At 34.4% G+C, this 17397-nt stretch overlaps 1 protein-coding gene across 16 annotated transcripts in view; it reads right to left on the reverse strand.

The window, feature by feature from the left end:
* Nucleotides 1-17397, reverse strand: part of trak1a (trafficking protein, kinesin binding 1a) — a 118486-nt gene that overhangs the window by 95866 nt on the left and 5223 nt on the right. The window lies entirely within an intron of this gene.

The raw sequence follows: 17397 nt of genomic DNA on the forward strand, positions 1-17397 counted from the left end.
AAACCACTTGTACATCCCGGAAGTGTTCAGGAAAAGCTAAATTGCAGCAAAGAAACTCGACACAGAGGAACATTTACACCTCACTGCCAACTAGCGTTTCGGAAGTGTTAATGCAGACCAACAGAGACAGCGCGCAGAAGTATAATTGCACAGCCACGCGCGTTGCATGCGCCGTGGGTTACGCCGGTCACTTGACGCAGAAGTATAAATCAGGCTTAAGGCAACTCTCTCCTCAAAGGGTGCTAGTTCAGCATACCGTTCCCGCGCCTGTTCTCCTCTTAACCTGCACCTTTATATCAGAGCATTTCTTTTTTAATTCGTTTACAGTGCGATGTTCAGACCCCACTGCGTTAACCGCGTCAGCTAAACTCTCTCACTCTCTTTTTTTTCTTTTTTAATTCCGGAGGACAAACTTGCAGATAACATAGTTTTTCTCCGGTCTACCTCCGATAGGAGCACCTCCAATTCACATTCTGTGGAGTTTCTCTTCTTGCTTGCTTTTTCGCTTGGTTTTGCCAAAATGGAGTCATTATTATATTTATATGGGGGACGAGGCAGGGAGGGGTTTTGCGCTTGTGCATGTTGCGCTCAATTCCAAGTGAATTTGGATGTACAAAGAAAATATGCGTGGGATTCAGTGTACGCAGTGTATCATAAATCTGAATGTTTTACTGCGTACGCACATTTACAGCTTTATCCGTACACAATGTTTTAGTATTAATTCAACACAAGTCTTTGTACATGAGGCCCCTGGAGAAAGGCAAACTAATTTCAATTTTATAAGGTTCCTTTTACAGCATTGATGTTGTAATGTAATTAAAATACATTCAGTTAAACAAACTTCAGCATTCATTTAGTTCAGGGGTCACCAATCCTGGTCCCGGAGGGCCGGTGTCCCTGCAGGGTTTAGCTCCATCTTGCCTCAACACACCTGCCTAGATGTTTTAAGTATACCTTGTAAGACCTTGATTAACTTGTTCAGGTGTGTTTGATTAGGGTTGGAGATAAAATCTGCAGGACACCGGCCCTCCAGGAACAAGTTTGGTGACCACTGATTTAGTTCTTCAAACGTAAAATGCGATGAAAAAACGTGTAAGCGCCAGCGCCATCAGTAGCAGCAGGCTAGCGCAGAAACTCCATTGAAAATACTGGGGTAAAATAAATTTTCATACTTAAAAAAACATGGCGGGGGGAAATGAAATTTAATGCAGTGCTTCTTGTCCGATCTGAGACTCATTTTATATCGTATAACAATCAGGCAGCAAAGATTGCTGATTTTTGAAGAAAACTGACCGTAAACATGGCTATTTTATAATGGAAAGACCAGAAGAGCTTGGGCTGGCTGACTAAAAATTACAAGTCAGTCAATATGTGGGTAATGGACCACGCTCACCACAGCTCCCTGAGGTGAATCAATGTTTTGGTCTCCATTCAACATCGGTCTTACAACCCAGACACGTCTCATGTTCTAAAGGGAAACGCAATGCTTTTAACCTGCTGTCGCTCTAAAAAGTCCCATATAAAGATCAGATGCCGGCTAATGAAAAACACATCAAACAACTCTATTAAACAACTCAAAACAAAACATCTGCTGACATCACTTGATCACAGGTGTGAAGAGTGGGAATTTTAGTTCTCATGACAACCACAATCTCCTCCATAACTGCTGAGAATTTCTCAGTTTTCAGAGGTAATCATTTTAGAGGTTAATAATGATGTTCTGCAGAAAACTCAAGCACTGATTTAGGAAACATTACTATGAGTCACATTTCTGATGTGTAAACATATGTTGGATTATGAAATGTTTGGCTACAAAACAATCTTGCCTTTTATACATTCTCTCTGAAAGCCAAGATGTTTTATTTGCTAAACAGCAGCAACAAAATTGAAAAATGCAAATGTAGAAAAAACTATATTTTCATTTAACTGAAACAAGGGATTTTTCAGAATCATTTTCATAAGCGATAAGTGATTCCCACACAAATACACATCTGAAATGCTTCATTATAAATACAAAATACAAGTTAAAAAATAAATTACAGTTTTTTTTGTAAAGTATTGTACTATTGTAAAGGAAGTCAGCTGTCTGAACACAATTATTTGTACTTAAAAGAAAGTCTATTTCAACTTAACCTCCTAGGGCTGGAGTGTCCACATACGTGGGCAGCACATTTTAGCTCTTAAGTGGCTATTTAAAATACTTTGAATGTTTTATATTTTGTCACAGACATACTGTGTCATCCTGCAACTGTTTTGCAGCACATGAAATGTCCCAAAGCCTATTTTTTGCTGTCCAAAATGGGAAAAAATGTTGTTTTTACTCTCTGATAGTCAAAGCAAGTTAAAAAAAATAAATAATATTTTTTTCTATGTTATACATGAATAAAAAAACATTCAGGAAAAGTGTTTTATGTAAATTCGGACCACAAGTCCACATATTTGGACATCATATCAAATGATGATACTTTGATGATTTTTTATTCTAATTAGATTCCAATAAGCCCAAATAGCAAAGAAAAAAATGCATGTAAAAAAATCACCTTGGGCATTTGGGCATTAAGAAGTTATAAAAATAGAGATCAATGGTTTCAATAAAACTTTCAACGAAATATATATATATCAGAAAACATATTTCTAAAGAGGCCATTGAGTCTTTTTTTACTGTATGTTCATGACAACCAAAGAAATCCATACCAAGGAAAACAAATCTAATTATATGTAATAAATAAAATAACACAGGGGAAAAATATTGAACATGTGAAGAAAGGGAGGTGTAGAGAGGCAGTGAAAGCCCAGACAGCAGCTGAAATCTTGAAATCTCTCAGTATTTCTTCAGGAACCCTCTGCCCTTCATCATTGTAAATGATCATTCATTCATTCATTCATTCATTTTCTTGTCGGCTTAGTCCCTTTATTATTCCAGGGTCACCACAGTGGAATGAACCGCCAACTTATCCAGTAAATTTTTACACAGCGGATGCCCTTCCAGCCGCAACCCATCTCTGGGAAATGTAAATGATCAGTCTAACATTTACATTAGCAGATGAAGAGGATGAAACCAGTGTGGACATTTCAGCAAAACAATGATGCAAAACAGCCAAGGAAACTCTCAAATGCTTTCAGAGAAAGAAAATCAAGCTGTAGAATGGCCCAGCCAATCACCTGACTTGAATCCAATAGAAAAATAAAAAATAAAGCTCAGATTCGATAAACAAGTACCACAGAACCGTCAAGATTTTTACATTCTGGTAAAGTCTGTGAAAAAAAGCCTTTTATATAAAATATTAAATGCATTTCAGTAGTTTAGTATTTTCTTAGAGTCATCCCATTGTTATTACATAGAAATCATTTTTCAGATTATTGTATTGTTTTATCGTGGTTTATGTTTGGGTTTTTACCAAAATCTGGTTCTATTCCATGTCAACAGCTCCTTTAGAAATATAACATACAGGGGGAATACTTCTTTTTCCCCGCTATATACAAGTATACTACCATAGTGAAACTATGAAACTAGTTAATAGTAAGTGATGGGATAATCAAAACAATAGACTAAACTATAAGCTAGACATATTCAGTACAGGTTTTTACGAGTTTTTCCTTCAATAGAACAATACTGAATTGGCATTAATTTTACTGAAACACAAGCATAAATCAATAATCTGCTTAGCAGACAACCTAAAAGGCTATTTCAAGGATATCATATGACCTTACAGAACATTATCCCCCAGCCCTGTGCAGAAAGATGTCCATAAACTATAGCTGCTTTTCCACTATCGTGCCAAACCGTTCTAAGAACACTTCGGTACGGTTACGGTTGTTTCTCCACTTGAGCCTGGAACGGCGCGGCACGATTACAAACCGTTCTCGGCCCGGAATTCTCGGCACGGTTAGACAACCGTGCTGAACTGTGCTGACAGATTCTGTGTGTTGACGTCGCGACTCGGTTGCTAAGCTACCACAGCTGGCTCAGCAGAAGCGCGCTAGTCATCAGACATCCTCAATAAACTACAGTGCATTTAATATAAAATAATGATCCAGGTCTAAACGATACAGTTTGAAAAGGGTTTTAAAACCATAGAGCATCCCTGGCAGAGAAGTGAATAACTCATCACATTCTAACGAAGATATTTTATTCATTAAAGTTATTATTTTATTGACTTGAATACAGACCTACTTCGCCTGCCTGAATGTGAGTTTATTGCACGCAGCGCTGTATTTCACAGCACAAAACTCGCTCTGATCCGGGAGAGACATGCCAACGACTTGCGCTGCTGACTTTTTTTTCCTGCTGCGCATCGAATAAAGCGAATAAAATCACGCTTTGCATCGTCGATGTTCAAATTCCACAACAACATCACTATATCCATGGAACACGAACTTGCAGACTCTTTTAACAACGAGGAAATAATTGCACTTTTTAATTCAAAGCCAGGACAGCTTGTTAATACCGGCGAGACCACCTGAAGGACGGCGTGTTCGTGTTGTAATGTCGGCCGTCCAAAAGACTTTGCTTGAAAGCTTTACGGAGCGGCACTGTAACTGTCCAAGGTACTGTTTAATGATTTATATTATAGCATATGCACTAATAAACAAGTAAAAAGAATGAATAAATTAAATAAATATGGATTCTTAAATGTCAGTATTGCTTTTACTCAAAAAAATATCAATACGTTTTGACAAATGTTTTATAAAAATAAAATGAGCAATTTTCATCATTTCAGCTATAGGCAATTATATGATTCAGCTATACATAAGTTATATGACATTTATGAGGCATGTAACATGTTTCTGTGTTTTTTTTTTTTTGTGGTGATCTTTAATATAGCTTGGTCTAGCAATATTTCGCCTACAGCTTGTTAGTTAATAATGAACACAAAAATAATTATAAAAATAAAAATAAAATGATCAAAATAAAAAGATAATAAAGCAGCATTTTAGTGCTTTATATGCTTTAAATCCTGCAACATATGTGTTGTTTCATATTCGTTTTTTTCACTTGCTGCATTCGTTATTTAATGTTTGAATAGTAAAACAAATAACAGCCATCGCTTAAATGGTTTCATTTTACTATCAAAATGTAGTATATTTTATATCATTATCAACTTTTGATATAAATACGCAGTGTAATTTAATTAATTGTTAAAAATGAAATAATTTATGTGCTGTGTTTTTATTAGTGAAAGTGCCCGCTCACCTTTGACAAGGCCTGTCCAAAATGATATTTTTGCCACTATAATGCAAATGCACTATTATTGTTGTCTTATCATTGTTTTTTTTCTGTTATGTTCAGAGATTTTAAATATTATTTATTTCCCCTCCAATTATTTTTAATCATCACGTTACATTTTGGTAATTTTCCCTCCAAATAAAATTTAGCCAGAGCTGCGCAACATATAAATAAATAAGGGTGCACATTTAGCACCCCTATTTGATAGAGCGGCATAACAGTGTTTAGTCACATGCTTTTGCTTTTATGAAAAATAAATAAATAAATAGTTTCGGCTCTTAACTTAAATTGAACAAAGGGAGCCGTTTACATTGCGTTACCAAGGCAACTACTGATGCGTTTTGTGTAATGTTTAAAAGAGCTTTGTCGCAGCACGACAGTGGAAAATGAAACCGTATCCGTGCTGTCTGGCCCGGTTTGGCACGGAATGGAACAGTTCTGTTTAAAGAACGATTCAGCACGATAGTGGAAAAGCGGCTTATTAATAAAGTGACAGCTCAGTTCGCACAGCAATCAAACTGTTGCTTTAACCCTATTGTGATGAAAGCATTAATGCTCAAAGATTAAATCATTAAGTGAGAGCTTTATCTCTGTTGGACAAGTGGTCTCCTCTCTCCTTGCTTCTGGGACCATCTTTAAATGCAAAAGCCATGCAGGAGGACACAGACAGGGGTAAAAGCCCAACCCCCATCACAACATCACACTTTACACACAAAGAACCAAACAACTGTTTAAAGAGGACCTATAATGCCTCTTTTTACAATATGTACAATTTCTGATATTCCTAAAGTGTGTATGTGAAGTTTTAGCTCAAAGGACCACACGAATCATGATTCACAAGCCTTTGAAGCGGCCTCTTTTAAACTTTGATTCAAATTGTGCCATTTTGGTGAGAGTCGTTTTAAATTCAAATGAGATGTGAAATGAAATGTGCTCTTTTCAAAAGAGGGCGGAGCTACAAATGCCTTTGTGTCAGTATAGTGGCGGATTCAAAACAGGACTAGCATTATCTCTGTGAAAAACTGAAAATGTCAAAACAGTGGTTCAAAGAAGGCAATATATGGAGACTAGTGTTCATTTGTGCATCTAAAACACATTTATAATCCTCTTAGTCGCTGACACCATCTAAAACTCCAGTAGCAGACGGCTGCTTCTCACTCAGGGCTGTCTATAATGAGGCACAGATCGAGCAGAATGGGCAGAGATTTCCTCCTCTAATGACATGAACAAGGCAGAATGTCTATCAAAGTGTTTTTGCAGATTGTTTTATTATTAAAAATATAATTAATTCATTTTTATCATTAGAAGCTGGTCATATTCACACTTTGTTGCCACACTACTGTGTTTAAACCCCTTATAAAGGTGATTTTGCATAGTCCTCTCTTAAACGGAGGAAGGTGATGTCCTATAACATATTCATACCCATCCTTGCTGAATTAAATAGCCATTTGCCACTCAGTTTCCCATTCATGCTGTTTCAGCAAGCAAATGATGTGGAAAATATTTGTCTTTGTTGGCTGTCATTCAGGCCTTGTATTTCCCAACCACTCAGAGAGAGAGTGATGATGATGGCAGGAACTCTGTGTTAGGTCATTTTTGCCAGGTTTGCCAGATTTGTTAAGAATACGCAGAAAAGCAAAGCTTCAACACAAAAGCATTTTTTTTTCTTTTTGCAGAACATGAATAGAGCTTATTTCATTCATAACAGCTCAGAGAATCTAAACGCGAGCCGGCTCTGCCTTCTTACAGAAAAGATATATAAATATTTTGATTGGATTATGGTTGCTTGGAGACCACTGTGAGGAATCTCTGTTGGATACTTGACTAAGCAAACTCTTGATTTATTCAGAATATATTTCTAAGGTCTATTATCAGCTGTTAATGTGCCTCTGTCTCTCTTCAGTTTCATCTGAGTGATTAAAAGAAATATTGAAAAAGAATAGTTGATTATTTACAGATTAGAGTAACTGATTATATTTTCAACAATTCTGGAAATAAAATGTTTAAATTAAATGCCAAAAAAAAAATAAAAAATACAATTTAAAAAGAATGCTAAAATAAATGGACCAAAGCTTATAGTCCAAATGTGTAACCAACTATAACAACAAATATATAGTGGTCAGCATAACTGAGTACACCCCATTTTAAAAATAAATGCTTTTTTCAGTGAATATAGGCAATGTATTTTGCTGAATTTAAACAAAACACATTTATTAAAAATATATTTTATATAATTTATAGATTTAATTTATTAATTATAAATATATAATTATATATTTATATTTTAGTCACCAAACATATTTAGAAACTGAAAGCTAATATAATTAAATTCAAGCATATATTGCAAAACAAAAATTACAACCTACAAAATTTCACCTAAATTTTTCTATTTTTTGCTTCTTTTGATTGTACTCTTTTCTAAATTTGTATAATATTTTTCTATATGAAGCTAACTGCTTATACATTTAGTCTCACAGCTAGCAAAACAAACAAACAAAAAACGAATCACACTGTAACAAAATTTATTAACGTATAAATTTGGGTGTACTGTTATCGTAAGTTATTTTGTTATATCATCTCCAGATTTGGCTTCAGTACTGACTAATCTAATGTATAGACACAAAAATAAATAAATATTTAAAGATGAAAAAATAACAAAAATAAATAAATACATTTAAATAAATAAATAAATAAACATTTGATTAAATAAATGAATAAATAAATACATTTAAATAAATACATTTAAATACATTTAAATAAATAAATAAATAATTGAATGAATAAATACATTTAAATAAATACATTTAAAAAAACAATGAATTAATTATTAAATAAATACATTTAAATAAAAAAATGAATGAATTAATAAATAAATACATTTAAATAAATAAATAAATAAATAAATTAATTAATTAATTAATTAATAAAAACCATGTTTGCTTTTTTCTCTCCATTAAACAACTGATTTTGTTGACTAGTCAAAATGGAGCAAAAATTTTGATTAAAATCAAAAGAATTTAAAAAAAGAAAACTGTAAAACTGTAATATGACTATTTTAATAAGTTTCTATTGTAATACATTTGCAAATGAAACTAATTTCTGTTTCAACAAAGCTGAAGTCTTTAGGGTTTCAAGAACGTTAATAAATTGTTATGATCAAAATGCCTTTTTTTGCACTTGTCCAAAACAGGTTCCCTTTTACAATAAGATATTCATTCATTCATTCATTCATTCATTTTCTTTTAGCTTAGTCCCTTTATCAATTAGGGGTCACCCACAATGGAATGAACCGACAACTTATCCAGCATATGTTTTACACAGTGGATGCCCTTCCAGCAGCAACCCAGTACTGGAAAACACCCATACACACTCATTCACACCCATAAACTACGGACAATTGTGTTTATTCAATTAACGTATTGCACATGCACCCGGAAGAAACGTATGCTAACACAAGGAGAAAATGCATACTGACCCAGCCGAGGCTCGAACCAGCAACCTTCTTGCTGTGAAGCGACAGCACTACCCACTGTGCCACTGCGTCACCTTTTTACAATAACATAATGTACGATATTTATTCATTCAGTGCACCCAAATTTTTAAATGCTACTGACACGTGAGTTTACTTTATTTATTCAGCCAAAACGCTTCAATCGGGTGTGAGATGTGTCAAGAAAAAGGAAGAGGAAGTCAGCTCTATTAATAGAATGTGGTGTATATTTGCTGCTTAGCTACAGTATAACTATAACAAAGCTGACTGCTTATACTTTTAGTCTCACAGCTAGCAAAACAAACAAACAAAAAACGAATCACACTGTAAGAAATGGCCGTAAATGAGCAGAATTCCATATTTTGTGATTGATGATTTTATTTTCCCCCCGTTTATTTATGCTTTTGAATTGCATTATGCTCTTGATCTTTCTTTAAATAACTTTTAACCTTGAAAAGTTTTAAAAAGTGACTTTTATGAAAATTTTTAATAGTTTAAAGCGATATATCGCTGGGTTGGTGTTGTATATTACGCTACAGATACCTTGTAATAAACTGCCAGTACATTTTCTGTTATTTTTCACACTTATTTCTCTATTTACTAGGGCTGCATGATATTGGAAACAACTGACTTTGCGATTTCTGCGATTTATATTGCGATACAAATATAATTTCACAAGATAACTTTAATAAATCTATTTGGAAACACTCATGATTTTACTTTGATTGGGAGATTGCCTTTAGCAAATATAGCTAATCATCCAAAAATGTATCAAATAAACAAATTAAATCAAGCATGAAAACAACAGAACAATGATTACAATTAAATAAACAGCACTTGGTGGAGATTTAACAGCATTAGGGTACAGAAAATCAATAATTTAATAATAAAATAACATTACACTGAGTCTTTGTTGTATAAATAAACACAATAGTTTTTTGTTAAAGTGACAAACTTTATAATTTCTTGCGCCCAAATGGTTTAAATTCACTTGAAAACACAGGTCACAGGACTTAAAAACACACAAAAACAGAATACAAAACCTTTCACACTATTACATTAGGGTTAAACTTTGCAATCAAATCATGTGCTCTGAACCGTGGTTTCTGGGAAATTATAATTCCAACTTGACATTGCAGATCCTGAAACGATATATTGTGCAGCCCTAGCCCTACAATAAATTATTTATTATACTTTATAATATTTCAAACTACTAAGATATCAATAAAATTTACTTTGCTCTGTCGACTTTTAATGTTGAACATTCAACTCTACAGTTTAACAGAGATCAACATCCGTAAATAAATATAAAACACTTATAAATCACTAAATACAGAAACTGTTCATATTTTTTTACAGTGCACAAATATGAAATATGAAACAAACATGAACATGCGATGCATAGAAAAGACACAAAAATAACAAGAATACACAAACTGAGCCAAACTCCAATATCCTGCATCTTCATATGACCAACACACAGATAGTAAACAGTTAGTTGATGTCTAAAGCACATTTACCTTGAGATTCATAATGATGACCAAAAGAAAGAGCATAGATTGGACGGAGGTAACATGTGCCCTTGGTGAAAGAGCAATCAAGACAACAATGGGCACGTAAACTTTTAAAGAAAAAAATCCATTGAGTGCATTTGAAGGCCGTGGCCTTTCACCTTTCACAGCAGGCCTGAGCAGATGGTGCATTAGCTATATGGGATATCAGTCAGACTGCTTATATTACTAAAAAGTTGCATGTTATTAAAAATGTACAGCAAGTGTCTTGCTACAAAACAGGTTATAAATAATTCTATGATGTCTCATAATGCGGGAAACACAAGACTGCAAATGAGAAATCAAATTGGGAAAAACTAATGATTTTTAATACACTGTAAAAAATATCTGTTAATTAATTTGTGTGATTTACATGCGTTTTGTTTTTATTTACGGTTGTGAATTGCATTATGAGAGCTTGATCTCTGCTCTGTCAACTTTGATGTTGTAAATTCAACATCAATTAATAAAATTCAACTACAAATACAGGTTAACAAAGTGACTTTTATTGACATTTTAGTAGTTTTAAATAATATAATGAAGAACTAATATAGATAAATAGGTCTGTAAAATAACATAAAATGTACTGGCAGCTTATTACACGTTTTTTGTAGCGTAATATACAACAATATATCTCTTTAAACTAATATAAACATTCATAAATTCACTTTTTTGAACTTCTCAGGGTTAAACATTGTTGAAAGAAAGATCAAGCTCCCACAATGCAATTCAAAAGCGAAAATAAACTGGGAAAAAATAAAAACAGAAATCACAAAAATACGGAAAATTGGTATTTTTAGTGCACATCATCATAAAGCAAATTGCATGAAAAACGCATTAAATAATATTTTTACAGGCTACAGATCAGTCAATATTAGATTTTTTTTTATTTGCAAAATTTTACAGATTTTACCTTTTCTCAAGCTAACATAACAACAAATAAATTAACTTATCAAATAACAAATAATGAAATAAATAAAACATATTGAAGAGGTAAAGAATAACAAAATAATAATCAATAAATTAATAATTAAATGGATGGAGAAAAAAAGGAGAAAAAAACTCTGATATTGGTGACTAAATACAAAAAAGTCAAAATTGGGGTAAAAGTTTTGGTCAAGAGGATTTAAAAAAAAAAAGAAAAAAAAGATGGAACAAAACAGCAAACTATGACATGATTATTTTAATAACTTTACAATACATTTGCAAATGCAATTCAGAAGTCAATCTTCAAAATCACTGACTAATATAGTAACACTATTAAATGTAATTCCTTTCTTTTCAGCTTAGTCTCTTTATTTATCAGTGATTTATTCCTGAGGCAAACTCTGATGAATAAGGGACTAAGTCGAAGGAAAATTAATAAATGATTGAATGAATGAATGAATAAAAAAGAAATAAATAAATAAATAAATACAAATTTTATTACATGAATGATATAATAATTATAATTAATAAGAAATATAATTAAAACAGTAAATAGATTGGGGGGGGGGGGCAAACAAGACACCATATAAGTACTGATATTGGGAACTAAATAGTCAAAATTGGGGAAAAAAGTGCGGTCAGAAAGATTAAAAATGGGGAAAAAAACAATAAAAATGTGATGACTTTAAACACCTTTCTATTGTAATACACTTGTAAATTAAATTCATGTGTTTGCATTGACTTCCAAAGTAATGATTTTTTTTTTTCGACCATGGAAGCCAATGGGTTTCCAGCAACCAACATTCTTCAAAATATCTACATTTGTGTCCAGCAGAATAAGGAAGCTCATAGATTCAAACCACATGAGGTAGAGTAATTGATGAGGTCATTTTGATTTCTGGGTGAACTAGGCCTTCAAGTCAAATACACAATCCTTTTTCTGTTCCCAAATATCAAGATTAAATCACCTTGAAGATGAAGACACTTTCTGGCAGTAAATAATGTCATCAATTGTGACTCAAACATCTGACTGTGTGTAACGCACCATGTCATCGGTGAGCATGAACTCAGGCACACGTGCTAATGTAAGCAAACCACACATGCAGAAATAAATAACCCTGAAGGAAAGCGTGTACTCATGTCTCTCTCTCTTTTTTTTTGGTCTCAAGGGAGGACCCAGCTGTCTCACACTACTATGAACACAGACATTTTTATATTGAGGAGTGTATGATGCTATTATGAGCGGCACAATGCCTCAGTGGTTAGCACTGTCGCCTCTCAGCAAGAATGTCACTGGTTCGAGTCCCAGATGGACCAGTTTCCGTGTGGAGTTTGCATGTCCTCCTCAGGTTCGCTTAGGTTTCCTTCGGGTGCTCCAGTCCCCCATCGTCCCCCCCCCACCCCCCCACCCCCCCCCCCCTAATAAATTAGGCAAGACTGAATTAATCATTCACTTTTGGTTTCATATTTCTACATGGCCCCATCTTGAACAGTCTAAAAGGAAGTAAAGGAGAAGTGAAGAAACACTGAATTTAAGTACAGCCAAAGATCAAGATTAAAGGGGCAGTTCACCCAAAAATTATTATATATATTCTCACTATTTACGCACCTTCAAGAGGTTTCAAATTTTTATGAGTTTCATTTAGTATGTTGAACTCAAAAGAAGATATTTTGAAGAATGTTGGAAACCGGTAACTATTAACTTCCATAGTATAAAAAAAACAAATGCGATATCTCAAAGGTTTCCAACATTTTTCAAAACACCTTCTTTTACTTTAACAAAAGGAAAAAAAAATCTCAAACAGGTTTGTGACGAGTGAAAGGTAAGAAAAGACCGATTTAAATTTCTGCGTCAAGTGTACATATGGTCCGGCGCAGACAGGGGTGCCACTGGGGGGGATTTTAAGGGCCCACACAATTTGAGGGCCAACGACCCGTTATCAAGAGTTTTTCACTTTAGTCCGCGTCCTCCATCCCAAGCTCTTTACTTTCGGTGCCCCTGGGCACAACCTTTGTGCGGTCGCATAGCCCTCACCGTGGCTGACGCTGACGGGCACCTCTTAAAAAATGTAACTACACTTCACAACGACGTGTATTACAAGCTCTGTGATTGGTCTGCTTGATAGCTGTAATGAGTGTGGGCGGTGCTGAGAGCTGAAAGCCCGATGGAGCAAGTGCTTACAAGTGTCGAGTCCCGTGAAGGAGCTCCAGATGGAAACTTGTTGTGTGTATACCTCATGCTTAAAGTTGGTGCACATCAGCCGGGTTTTAGCTACTTGTACATTTAAGGTAACTTTCAGAAAAGAAAAACAAAAACATCAGTGAACAAACTCAACACAGAGGAACATAAAAACCTACTGTCAGCTAGCGTTTCAGAAGTGTAATTGCAGAGCAACACAAACAGCAAGTAGAAGTATATATGCACGACTACGTGCAAGGAAGGTGCGGTGGGTCTCGATGATTACTCGACCCAGAAATATAAACCAGCCTTAAATGATGACAGAATTTTTAGTTTAAGGTGAACGATCCCTTTAAATCTGCAGCTGAACATTGGGATACAGCCAGATGTAAAAGTAACTAGGTTATGGGATACGCAGCAAAAGTAATTACTGCTCTCTCCAGACTGGACTATTGCAACTCTCTACTTGCCAGGTTTCCAGCTAACTCTATCAAACCTCTTCAGCTGCTTCAGAACGCAGCAGCACGAGTGGTCTTTAATGAACTTAAAAGAGCACGTCACTCTGCTACTCATCTGTTTGCACTGGCTGCCAGTTGCTGCTCGCATTAAATTCAAATATTGATGTTTGCTTACAAAGCGACTTCTGGCCTTGCTCCTTCTTATCTGCTCTCACTTCTGCAGATTTATGTGCCCTGCAGAAACTTGCGTTCTGTGAATGAATGTGGCCTCATGGTTCCACCCAAAAGAGGGAAGAAATCACTTTCCCGAACTCTCGCATTCAATCTGCCCAGTTGGTGGAATGAACTCCCTAACTGCATCAGAACGGCAGAGTCACTCGCTGTCCTCAAGAAACGACTAAAAACTCAACTATTTAGTCTCCACTTTCCTTCCTAATCTGCAATTGCCTCTCTGGCTCCACCTCTAACTGTACTCAAAAAAAAAAAAGAAAAAAAAAGTTACATTACTAATGCTTTGCTTCTTACACTTTACACACCAGAAACTTACCTACAGCACTTATTCATTGTTGCTCTTATAGTTGTGTAAATTGCTTCCTTGTCCTCATTTGTAAGTCGCTTTGGATAAAAGTGTATGCTAAATGGCTAAATGTAAATGTAATGTTTTGTTAAGTATTTTTCATCATGCATTCAGCTGTAATATAATTAATGTTATGAATCCTCTGTTTTTTTCATTGATATCATAACACAGAAGTACTGTGAAAGTGTTAAAGGGATACTGTAATTCACTCAAAAATTAATATGGAAAACACACACACACACACACACACACACACACACACACACACACACACGCAGACACAAACACAAACACAAACACATAAACGCACACACACACAAACCAAACACAAACACACACACACACACACACACACACACACACACACAGACACATACACATACACATACACATACACACACAAACAAACAAACAAACAAACACAAACACACACACAAACACACAAACAAACAAACACACACACAAACACAAAATAACACAAACAAACACACACACACACACACACAAAATAACACAAACAAACACACACACACACACACACACACAAACAAACAAACCAACAAGATTTTTGGAAGGAAGCTCAAAACTTGTAGCAGTTAACTTTCTGGATAAACAAATACTATAGAAGTCAATGGATAAAAGTTTTCAGCATTCTTCAAAATATCTTCTTTTGAGTTTAACATTAGAAATAAACTCTTAAACTTTGAAACAAGTAAAGCATGAGTAAATGCTGACAGGATTTTCATTTTTGAGTGAACTATCGCTTTAAGGAAGTTGTCATGCTTATTCTAATGTATTATCAGTCTCAGTGATTCAATGTTTCACCTCTTACGTTCCATCAGGTTTATTTTTGCATAGAGGCAGTAACCCTGTCCTTTTGATGGGCACATGACCAGTGTGATATCATCACCAAAATAGTAGGACCAAAGTGTCATGAACTTTATACCATCTGCTTAAAGGGTCACTCTCATTCACTCCACTATATTTACTAGAAAATCTAAATGTAGGTTTAAAAGTGTGTGAATTTGAAGTGGACTCAGATCTTAAAGGGATAGTTCAACCAAAAATGCTAAATTCTGTCATCATTTACTCACCCTTCGCTTGTTTCAAACCTCTATGAATTTCTTTCCTCTGTTGAACACAAAAGAAGCTAATTTAAAGAATGTTAAAAACCTGTAACCATTGACTTCTATAGTATTTGCTTTTCATATTATGGAAGACAATAGTTACAGGTTTTTTAGCATTCCTTAAAATATCATTCATTCATACATTTTCTTTTCAGCTTAGTTCCTTTATTAATCAAGGGTAACCACAGTGGAATGAACTGCCAAAATATCTTCTTTTGTGCGCAAAAAAAACTCTACTTCTGAGTAAACTTTTATTTTTGACTGAATTAACCCTTTAAAAGTAAAGATAGCCGCTGTCACTTTTGTATTCAAAAGGTCAAGTATGGTCAAAGCTTTACCATGTGCTCCAACATGAATGAACTCAAATTTTAAGAGTATTAAAAAAGTATGATTGATGTAATCAGATTTGATAATCCGCTTTGGTTGTAGTAAGAGCTTATTATAGATTATTACTTGCTAAAGTTTGCAGTTGAGCCTGAGGTCAAGTCATAGGATGTTTCTACACTGCGGTAAATTTGGTTTTATTTTCTAATAATAATTTAGTGACAACTTGTGACATGATCCTTATATTGTTTACCATGGTATTTTAAATATTCAGACTGAAATCACATGTAAATACGACTTCAAAACAGCATTAGCACTATTTAACTGACTTAACAATGTTGTACTTTGATAGCTGTTGGCTGCTAATATGATTACATTATTAGGAATTTACAAAAAATACTTGTATGAAATTGTATTATTAAGGAGAAAGTCTGAATGTGTGAATATAAAATCTCCCCATCTGACCAAGCTGAAAGCTGCCCTAAAACACCCTATAAAACAAGCAACTGGACCAGCAATCCGAATGCGTCTTCAAACCTAAACATAAACATTAAATCAGAAACATGTGCAGCACTTTTACTCATCATCAGGGACATTGTAGTCAGCTGTCTAGCTAGGTAGCTCAATAGATTTTGGAACACAACCAGAAAGTGTTGGTTTTCTTTTTGTAAATTCTGGCATTCTCCTTAATGATATCTGTTCAGAAAAATATTCTTTGCAAACTTGAATAATAGGGAAATTATAGTAGCCAATGACTGTCAAAGTATAATATTGTTAACAGTCAAATAATTAGCGCTAATGCTGTTTTGAAGTCATATTTACATGTGATTTCAAACCAAATTTTCAAAATACAATGGTAAACAATATAGGGAACGTGTCACAAGTTGTGAAACAACATCATTCAGAAGTTATATTATTAATGAGAATGTCAGAATGTGCGAATAAAACCAACTTTACCTCAATCGTTTCTAAACTGGGAGAAAAAAAGCACATTCTGGCATTCTGCTTAATGATATATTAAATACAGAAAAGTATTCTTTGCTAATTCAAAATATTGAAATCATATTAGCAGCCAATGACTGTCAAAGTACAACATTGTTCACAGTCGAATAAATAGTGCTGATGTTGTTCTGAAGTCATCAAACTTGCACAATTTCAGACCAAATATTCAAAATACCATGGTAAACACTATAAGGAGCATGTTGTCACTAAACAACTGTGTGAATATAAAACCTACTGTACCTCAATCCCTAAAACTCCCTATAAAACAAACTAATAGGCTGAACCAGCATTCAGAATGTGTCTTAAAAATTAAATCATAAACATGTGCAGCACTTCTGCTTATTATTAAGGAACACTGCTTTCAACTGTCTAGCTAGACAGCTCACTAGATTTTGGAACACAACCAGAAGGTGTACGTTATTGGACAGTCAACATATACACTGCATTTGCAATGGTAAACATATTTAGACTATACAAATGGATTGAGGTAAAATTCACATTCGCACATTTTGACTTTCTCCTTAATAATATAACTT

Source organism: Danio rerio, chromosome 16 (assembly GCF_049306965.1).
Source record: "Danio rerio strain Tuebingen ecotype United States chromosome 16, GRCz12tu, whole genome shotgun sequence".
Lineage (NCBI taxonomy): Eukaryota > Metazoa > Chordata > Actinopteri > Cypriniformes > Danionidae > Danio > Danio rerio.